Raw genomic sequence first — 10504 nt, 5'->3', positions numbered from 1 at the left:
TGGATTTTAAATCATGAAAGACATAATTTAACTTTTTGAAAGATTTTATTAGTTGTATTCTTTCAAGTAAGCATTCATCTTTAGAAGTAAACTATATTACAGTTAATAATATTTCAACCAATCATAGTTCATATAAAAATAAAATTCTTCTCATCTTGTTTTTTCTTCAACTAATCAGAGATTTATTGTTATTTTTGTTTGCATATGAGTTATGAACAGAAAACATTTTTAAAGGTTAAAAAACTAATCTCTGCCGCCTTTAATAGTGTTAACTATCTTTAAAATATCAATTGAAGAAGTTGTTTGATATTAAAAGTCATTAATAAAATCTTTATAATATTGATATAAAAAAACATCTGTAACAACTCATGAAAGCATTAATATACTTACCAAGGCATAATTATATTAGCTATACAAATATAAAAGATTTTTTGAGTTTACATTGATACATTTGCCATTGATACGATACTACATATACCTTAAATATCGTTGTTATTTTTGGTTACTTGAGTTTGTTAGACTGTTATAATTAAAGCTTAACTTTAAAAAAATGGTTATGTACAGTCTGAAAATACATTTTCAGACTGTACGTAACCTTTTTTTTTTTTTACTTTTCTGTAACCAAAAAAAAATTTTCATCCTTTTGTTTTCATTTTGTAGTCGTTAGAAATTTTGGGGAAAAGGGTTACCAAAATTTAAATAATATAAACAACGATATTTAAGGTATATGTAGTATTGTATCTATGGCGTCTATAGTAATTCACCACTTCTAACCACACCACTAATACACTACTAATCAATAGTTGTTTTAAAGTTTCCATATGCAACTTTATCGCAGTGGTTAGAGTTTTGGTTCAGAACCAAGAGATTCGCGGTTCAACGTTGGTTCTAGCCCAATAAGCGACATTGGTAAGAAAGGAGGCGTGAACTTCCTGGTTAAATGCTCCTCTGTTGTATTCTGTGATCAGACCGATAGGTATTTTTGGAGCACCTTAATAACTATAATAAAAAAAGTAGTGTGAAATGGCTTCAATGAAAACTACACCAACAATGAGGCCTAAACTAATGCCTTGTTTTCACTAAATATAATTTTTTTTTGTTATATAGTTTCTTGGATGCGCGTAAATAACCCGGTAAAAATGTTGAGTAAATTAATACGATAAATATGTTAAGTAAAACACTTAAATTAAGTAGTCTGTATTCTTTCATTTTTTTTCTTTTTCTTCATTCATTTTGGTCATTTTAGAATTTCGGAAAAGTTTAGGCTGGTACAAAAAGTTTATAAAATACCGATACAGGACCACATTTTTTTTGTTTTATTTTTTTTTCTTAGCCGATTATTAATTAAGAAAAAAAACACAAGATTTTACTGAAATGAAATATTAAACACAAGTAATCAAAAAATAAATGAAAAAAAATGCAATAAATTTTAAACGCAAATTTTTCATAAACGAAATATATTAATACGGGATATGACCCCGGCTGTTTTTGATACATGCATTCAATAAGGTTTTCCATCATCTTGATTGATATTTCAAGCCAAAGCCTAACTTTTAGCGTTTTGTGACCAGTTATTTTCATTTTGTTAGTTGATATTCCTATCTAGCTCCATAAATTTACGATTAAATTTAAGTCAGGTAATCATGTTGGCCAGGCCATTAGTCAAATATTACTTTTCAGAATATTATCTATATGACATGCAGCTTGTTGAAATAACTAGTTTTGATTAGCCTCAATTTTACAAAAGTATATTAAAACAAAAACTAAAAAGTCCTAAAAATTAACTTCAAGACAGTAATTTTTTTATAAAATGAGTATACAAAAATATCGAAACTAAAAGCGGCTTCTTGATGACAAGACCATTAGGTTATCTGCAAGTTTCCCGCGTTCTTTTAACAACGTATCTTTTTATCTTTATTATTTGGGCTAAATTTATTATTTGTACTGAAAAAGTTTTTATTATAAATTCGATGTTTTATTTTATACATTGTAAACGAATGAGTTTAAGTTTACGATCCCGTACTTGTAAAGTTTTTATAAAAGAACAAACAAAAATAATAATTAAATCGCGACTAGTGATATGCGAATTTTCCAATACATCACAATGCCCATGCTGGTATAATCTTCCTCGTATATTTTATGACAATCAACGCCTGAGCCTGATATGCTACAGAGCCTCATATGCCAACAGAGCCGTCATCTTTTTGAATACGGCTACGTATGTTTTGCTTTAAATATTTTTCCGTATTTTTGCAGTGAGCAAGTCACTTGTTATTTTTGTTGATAAATTTCAAAATTCAACACATTGCTAAAGATGATCATTTTTCATTGTTCCACTAAGCAACTTAAACGCTCTTTACACCATTTCTTTCTATTTTGGCGATTGGTTGACGTCAACAAAGACTTTCTTACGGCATGACGAACTTAATTCTTTCATGAGTAATAACTTATTGCCGTACGACTAACTATTTTGTCTACTTGATTTCTGCAATTAAAGCTGATACTTCTGCTTTTGTGCTGCGTCTACTTAGCATGTAAAGCATGTTTTCGTTGCGTGCTGACATTTTTTTTGGACGCCTTAAGTAAGGTTTATCATTGATACAGCCAGTTGATAAATAAAGTGTATTTAAAATTTATTTTCAAAATTGAAAGAAATTAACTACTCCGTTAATTTTCTTATTACCGTTCACCTCCTTGATATTATATCATGACAATTTTTTTCTTTTTTTCAAGAAGTAGATGTTCGCAATCAAGATTTGGAATAAAAAGATGAAATGATTGAAAATTGAAATGCAAAATTTGAAAAAGTTTGATATATTTCAAGAATATGAAGAAATTTAATATTTTACACTGCTTCTCTAATAATAATAAAAAAAGCATTTTTATTTTCTCGGTCTCCTAGTTGTTATTGTTATTATTATTACTATTTTGATCATGCATTCAATAAAAAAAAATTAATTTATATGAAAGAAATAAAATATAAAAGATTTATGGCGATTACTAACTCAAGTCTTACATTTTAATAATAATACAAAAAGAGACTCAAAGAAAGTATGGGGTTGATAAAACTACCACTATAAAATAACTATCTTTTTATAAAATCCCTACTTTTTTTAAAAATTTCATCAAGTGTAATATTACGACATTTTTTTAATATAAATGATTTAAATGATGAAACATATTTTATAAATGTTATAAAAATTTATAAAATATGTTTCATCATTAAACTAAAGTTATTGATAAATTATATATTGATATAATGCAGTCTGGGTTTTGATATTTATTTATACTATGGGCACTAATTCAAAATTTAAATATGTATATATATTTTAATATATATATATATATATATATATATATATATATATATATATATATATATATATATATATATATATATATATATATATATAACATTTATAAAATATGTTTCATCATTTAAATCATTTATATTAAAAAAATGTCGTAATATTACACTTGATGAAATTTTTAAAAAAAGTAGGGATTTTATAAAAAGATAGTTATTTTATAGTGGTAGTTTTATCAACCCCATACTTTCTTTGAGTCTCTTTTTGTATTATTATTAAAATGTAAGACTTGAGTTAGTAATCACCATAAATCTTTTATATTTTATTTCTTTCATATAAATTAATTTTTTTTTATTGAATGCATGATCAAAATAGTAATAATAATAACAATAACAACTAGGAGACCGAGAAAATAAAAATGCTTTTTTTATTATTATTAGAGAAGCAGTGTAAAATATTAAATTTCTTCATATTCTTGAAATATATCAAACTTCTTCAAATTTTGCATTTCAATTTTCAATCATTTCATCTTTTTATTCCAAATCTTGATTGCGAACGTCTACTTCTTGATTTTGATATTAGATGTTTCAAAAACTTTATGAGCAGGTTGTTGAATCATCTTTTTGCTTTCCATTATTTATTATCATCAAGATGTTTTATTTTTCTACGTTAAGGTGGCTACCCACTATTAAAAGTCTTAAAAAATTTTTTTTTTCTTTTTTTTGGAAGTTTTAACCTTTATAAACAATAAAATATATAACAATGGAAGAAAAATTTATAAGTTTGCCCTAATTTTGTTCTTTAAAAAGGGGTAAACCAAAAGTTCCTTAGCAACGGCCTTAGTGACAGTTGAAACTTTTTTTCTCCAGAACTAATATGCACTTTTTCTCCATATTTTTACTGTACCTTAACCAAGTTCTTATCAACACAGTTAAGTTACTCCCGAGCTAAATGACATTGGTCAAAAGTACTAAAATCAGACCATATTTGAATTTGTAGCTTTTTAGTTTTGAATTTTTTTTCCGATGCGTTTTTCTCCATTTAAAGATTTTCTACCTTCTAACAAAGATATCTTTGGTTTCGTTCAATATTTTTCTTTGAAATTTTTTACAGAGATAAAACTTAATTAGATGAATGTGCTGAGTCAAAAATATATATACTATGGTATCCCATTCAAATTAAAATTTGGGTCAATAGGGTCATTTTTCAGGGATTTATACTAAATTGTAAATTTCTGAGAATTAAATAAAAAATATCAGTTTTATTTTTGACTCAGCACACAGTTCATATAAGAAGCAAGGTTTTTGAAAAGTTTCACTTAATTTGGAAAACGAGTTATTCTTGTTAGAAAATATGCTATTTTTGAGTTAATTATGCACATAATTAATGACGTAATATTGAAATTATAAATTTTTTGTATTTTTTTGTCTTATTTGATTCCAATGCAATTGAAATATTTAAATATGGGGGATAAAAGGGTTCATTTAAAGATTTTATTTAAATAGTGGGTAGCCACCTTAATATATTACAGATTTGTTATTTTTATTTGGCGCTTTTTCATGATACCATGCATTTGACTCCGTTTTTTCCTACAAAAAATGGAAAAATGAGAGTGTCATTTGTGTTATTTTAATTATTAAATTTCGGCTCATTAAATATCATTAAATGAAATGAAATATATTTTATAAAAAACTTGGTTTATTCATAAAAAATTTTATACGCCATTGACACTAATAAATAACAATAAAAATTGAGTATGTAATTATTTAGTTAAATTAAAAAAAACTTGTTAAATATTGTCGGGAATAGTGCGAATCCGCGTAACTAGCATTGGCTACTATAATTGGAATTATAATACTATAATAACTTTAACACCAAATATCTATTGTTGACGTTACAAAGAACATGCATAATACTCACTATGCTAAAATGAACCCAAAATCTGTTAAAATAAAAAATATATAAAGTTTTAACTTTCTCCAGTAAAAAATTTGTAGTGCAGATACGCAGTATATCGATTGCTAGCCACGCGGATTTGCATTATCCCCCACGATATGACGTGTTTCAAAAGTTATGTAAGAAGCAATTCTAAAAGTGACATAATCGAAAAACTTTATTTCGAAATAAATTGTTAATTTTTCTTACCATTTCAAAAAAAAAATTTCAAAAAAAAAACTGAAATATTGCGATAGCCAAAGATAAAATTTTATCAAAAACAATTTGTTTAAGTTTTTTCATTATTATAACTCTAGCATTTTGCGCATATAAAAAAAGTAAATTTTGTTTATCAATATCCTTTAGAGTGAGTTTTATTTTTGCAAAATTTTTTGATATTTTCCAGATAACAACCCTCGTTCAATACAGCTACAACAAATCTAGTTACACACAGGCAATAAAAACATTAAATACAACAATACAATGAAAACATTACATACAGCAAAAAATTTATTTACGTACAGCAAAAAATTTAATTACGTATAGAAGAGTTATTCAAAAAACTTCAGATTTAAAAATAATAATAACTGTTTGGCAAATTTTTTTTAAATACTCAAATTTGTTTGATGACTTTGCCATAGTTGTATAAATTTTTCTGAAAAAAGTTTATTAACTTATATATTGTAAAAAGTGTGACGTTAGTATGACGATACTGTTACACGTATTGCGAACGTTTGCTTACTTTTTATTGAAACTACTTTGCGTAGCGAAGAAATAGTAAAAAAAAAAAAAAAAAAATTAAAAACATTAAAAAATAATTAAAATACGACTAAAATATAAATATAATAATACATACTAAAATATAATTATAATATATATATAAATATAAAGGAGGAAGAATTATAATTAAAAATTTTTTTTTTTGATTCAATATATTTGATATTTAGTATGTCAAATTTTTAAAAAACTTCAAATTTAGTGATTTTAGTAAGGTTTATAAAAAGTTTTAAACTTTTTTTTGATATCTGCAAAACTACAAAATGAAATGAATGACTACATATCAAAAAAAGGAATGGGGTGTAGGGTAGCTTAGCCACGGTTCTTTTTATATTGTAATTTGTTACAAAGCTGTATATGTAGCTATCGTGAAATTGTGTAGTAAATGCAATTTATTACAAAGCTACGATATTTATATATGTGTATATGTATGTATGTATGTATGTATGTATGTATGTATGTATGTATGTATGTATGTATGTATGTATGTATGTATGTAAATATGTATGTATGTATGTATGTATGTATGTATGTATGTATGTATGTATGTATGTATGTATGTATGTATGTATGTATGTATGTATGTATGTATGTATGTATGTATGTATGTATGTATGTATGTATGTATGTATGTATGTATGTATGTATGTATGTATGTATGTATGTATGTATGTATGTATGTATTTATGTATGTATGTATGTATGTATGTATGTATGTATGTATGTATGTATGTATGTATGTATGTATGTATGTATGTATGTATGTATGTATGTATGTATGTATGTATGTATGTATGTATGTATGTATGTATGTATGTATGTATGTATGTATGTATGTATGTATGTATGTATGTGTGCATGTTTGTATGTAAGCAATCTCGTCAACGTTTCCCAAACTAGTTTTTTTTTTTTAATGAAATAAAAAGTAAACTGTATTTAATTGGCCTTTATATAGACTATATTATTTATTAAGTCATATTTATCTTCTATTTTTTCTCTGAACTTTTTTGAGAGAGGTTATTTATTCAATATTTTTTTAAAGTTATATTTTTAATTTTTGTAACTTGTTCAATAAAAGTATACAGAAAAAAAATATTTAATTTTTGATGATTAAAACAAAACCAGTAAAGTACTGTTAAAAATTTGTCAATTACTTTTTACAATCACAAATTATTAGGATAAATACAAATATAAAAACTTTCCCGATATTTTTCTATCTTTGTAATTTCTATTAAACGCAACGTAACAAAAGAATTAGTTCGTTAATTACTTATTGATATTAGTCAAACTTACGGACTGTTTTATAGAAAGTTGTTGAACATTTTTATATAAAGCTATAATATGAATGCTCTGCTGATTGGTTTCTATAGTAGAAATTTAACATTTAGTAAAAGCATTTCTCAAACAAATTTTTCATGGATATATTTTTAGCCTACTATATTTTATTGCGTATTATATCTTTTTTTCTTTCCGAGCAGAAATTGATTTTAAAGAGCCTATTTCTCAAAAAGAATTTACGTCATTTTATGCTTTTGTTGTTTTTTGGCATCGTAATTAAAAATAATTTCCATTATTATTTATCTCGATTATTCAAAATCAGTGAAGAATGATTAGTCTTATTTATTTTAAACGAGTTGAAACAAAGTATAATTTTACGTATATATAGATGCAGTTATAACAAAAAATAAGGCGAGCTAAAAATTTCGCTATAAATTGAGATTCGGTTTGGTTAAAATTATAAACGAGTGAAAGTACGTTTTTAAAATCTATTTTTTTTTTTTGGTATGTTTGTTTGATGTTAAAAAATCTGCTCCTTAAGACTGTTATTGATAAGACTGTTAAAAAAATAGTAATTAAACGATATGGTCTTGAAGCTTGAGCAATATTTTTATCATCATGTTAAATAATAATGATAAAAAAAAATTGCTAAAAATCAAGGATTTGCTTCCATTAAGTTTGTCATATATCACTATACTCCGCGTATAATAGAATTAACTTCAATGAAGAGTTCAATTTTTCTTGTAAGTAATTTTTTATTATTTCTATTTTATTAAAAATAATTGTCCCCAGTTTTTCAAATATAAATAAACTATTTATGTTAACTATAAAATAAGAAAACAAAAAACAACACACAAAAAAAAAAAATTAAATGCAAAATTGCGTCTAAATATCGTTTTTAACTCGCAGGTGTTTTAAAGCAAATACGTCTTAAGTTATTGTTTTGCAAATATTGAGAAAACAAAAATAGTTGAAAACGTAAATACAGAATTAAAAAAGCTTCATAAGATTTTAATCAAGCAGTAAAGAAAAAAAGAAAATAAATAAAAATATAAAATCTAAATGTGGTTAAATAGGTGAGCGTTATTGCTTATTGAAAATAAAATCTGTTTTGAATTTAATTTTTTAATTTGATAATTATTTTTAACCAAATATATGTTGTCACAAACCATAAAAGCCTTTTAATTGCGCGACTAATGATTTTTTTTTTAAAACATCACAACAACTTGACGAGATTATCATCTTGGAGATGTAATACGATTAAAAAGAGAGATCAAAAGAGATTGAAGATAACTACATACTTTTAAAAATAATAAAAAGTGAAATAGTTGTTGCTTAAAACTTTTATTCTTATAATTTATCACATTAAGAAAAAAAAATTCTAAATATATATAATTTTTATTTGAAAAATATTTTTTTAAACAAAAAACTCGCCAGACAAAATGTTTGCAATTCGTGCTTTCAATTATTGATAATTTGTAAACTTCTTATTAAGACATCTTTTTAATAGTTGAATATGTATTCACCTAAATGTTCATAAACTTTTATGATGAAACTTCGGAAAAATCTCAGTAAGCTTGCACAAATGACGTAAATTCTCACATTAAGTATAAAGAAGTTTAGGCTAATTTTGACATTAATCTAAAGTAATTGTGCGGTCGACTTTATGGTAGCAAGCATTGTCCACAATTGTCTCCAGGTTGTTTGACGGGAACTAAAAAAATATTCCTGATTTGGAATACAGCACATTGAACAATAATAGTAAGTAGATAGTATTTTATTAGCTACTTATAATTTCTCGCATACGCTCAAGTATCCATACATTTATATACTAACGCTCGCGTAAAAACAAAAAACACGCGCTAAACGCGTGGCGTGAAAAACGCGTTGCATGCTTTGCTTTTGTTTTTGGAAAAGAAAAACATTTTAAACTCGCTTTTTGCATATGTTATTCCAAAAAAAATATGAAATTAGCATAATAAAATTGATAACAAAATTTAAATAAGATATGAAAATATTGTGAAATTCTATAATACTTTCTTTCAACGTATAAACATTTTTTTTTCCATAATATATTATTTTATGAAATATTTAAATTTTTTCATAATATATTTATAGAAGAATAAGAAATAAAATAAAAGAGTTTGTAAAATAAAATTTCTTAAAACATTTCTATGTAACTCTATAAATATATTATACTATATTCAACAAAGTTTTAATAAACCGGAAAAATGATTGGTTAGTATATCATGTAACGGTATATGTATTTTTTACTCAGTATGTGACAAAGTCACGACTCAGTGCATGTCTTAAATAATTTTAAATAAGAACCAATCCTTCTATGTATAATCTATAGATATCTTTTGAAATATTCTGGCTTGGATGCTAATCCACGGAAACCGTCGCTCTTTAACGTAGAGTATGAAAACGGTATGTTTTTTTTGTATTTTTTTTTTTTTTAAATAAGAAACATTTTGACAAAGGTTATAATAGTATATTGATAGTTGTAATAATACGTCAATAAGTTTTGTTGTTGTTGTTGTTGTTACAGAATCTTATTAGGAAGCGATTTTGTATCAAAGATTTGTAAATCGGTGAAAAATTTATTCAAAGTAGTAAAAAAAAGTATTCAAAGTTGCACATTTAGTAGAATGTTTGCGAAAAACCGAGAAAACTACGAAATTATACAAAGAGTTTGAGTTAAAGAAATTTGTTTGGGAAAAACAAAAAGCCGTGTAATCTCCACTATTATTAGAAGAGATTTGTGCGAAAAATATACGTTTACGAAATGAAAAGAAAACCTTATAAGCCACATAAGAAGAGATCAAGTAAATAATTATGTTTGCAAAACAAAAGCCGAGCTTTTTTAAGTAAAACTTGAAAGGATCGAACGTGGGTGAAAAAAAAATAATTTATGAAGTATTTTGTTAAAATGGAAATGAAAAAATATTTTAAAATTATGTACATCTAATTATACTTATGTAAATATCTTGATTTTTTGTGTTAGCACATATTTCAATATCACATTTAATGTTAACAATTATTAACACCAAAAGCAAAAATTAGTGGCGTATTTTGAAAGTTTGAAAATTTATGTGTAATGGTTTTGGTACTAAAGTTGAAGAAGTGCCGTTTAAAAATGAAATTCGTTTGTATACCAAATCAATGGTAACCTAATTAATGTGTACTTCCTGAGTATATAAAGA

The 10504-nt window shown here is 24.9% G+C and overlaps 1 long non-coding RNA gene across 5 annotated transcripts in view; it reads left to right on the top strand.

Moving 5' to 3' along the window:
- The window catches only part of LOC105843808 (uncharacterized), a 13476-nt gene extending 3267 nt beyond the window's left edge, over positions 1-10209 (top strand). The window contains exons 1-3 of one of the 5 annotated variants that reach the window (XR_010639892.1): positions 7651-8041; positions 9655-9728; positions 9850-10209. This is a non-coding gene — a long non-coding RNA (uncharacterized LOC105843808). The other 4 variants (XR_010639894.1, XR_010639893.1, XR_010639895.1 and 1 more) reach the window with 4 other exon arrangements.
- The last annotated feature ends 295 nt before the right edge of the window (positions 10210-10504 follow it).

Source organism: Hydra vulgaris, chromosome 08 (assembly GCF_038396675.1).
Source record: "Hydra vulgaris chromosome 08, alternate assembly HydraT2T_AEP".
In the NCBI taxonomy this organism is placed as follows: domain Eukaryota; kingdom Metazoa; phylum Cnidaria; class Hydrozoa; order Anthoathecata; family Hydridae; genus Hydra; species Hydra vulgaris.
The sequence above is the reverse complement of the archived record's forward strand: the minus strand, read 5'-3'. Positions and strand labels throughout refer to the sequence as shown.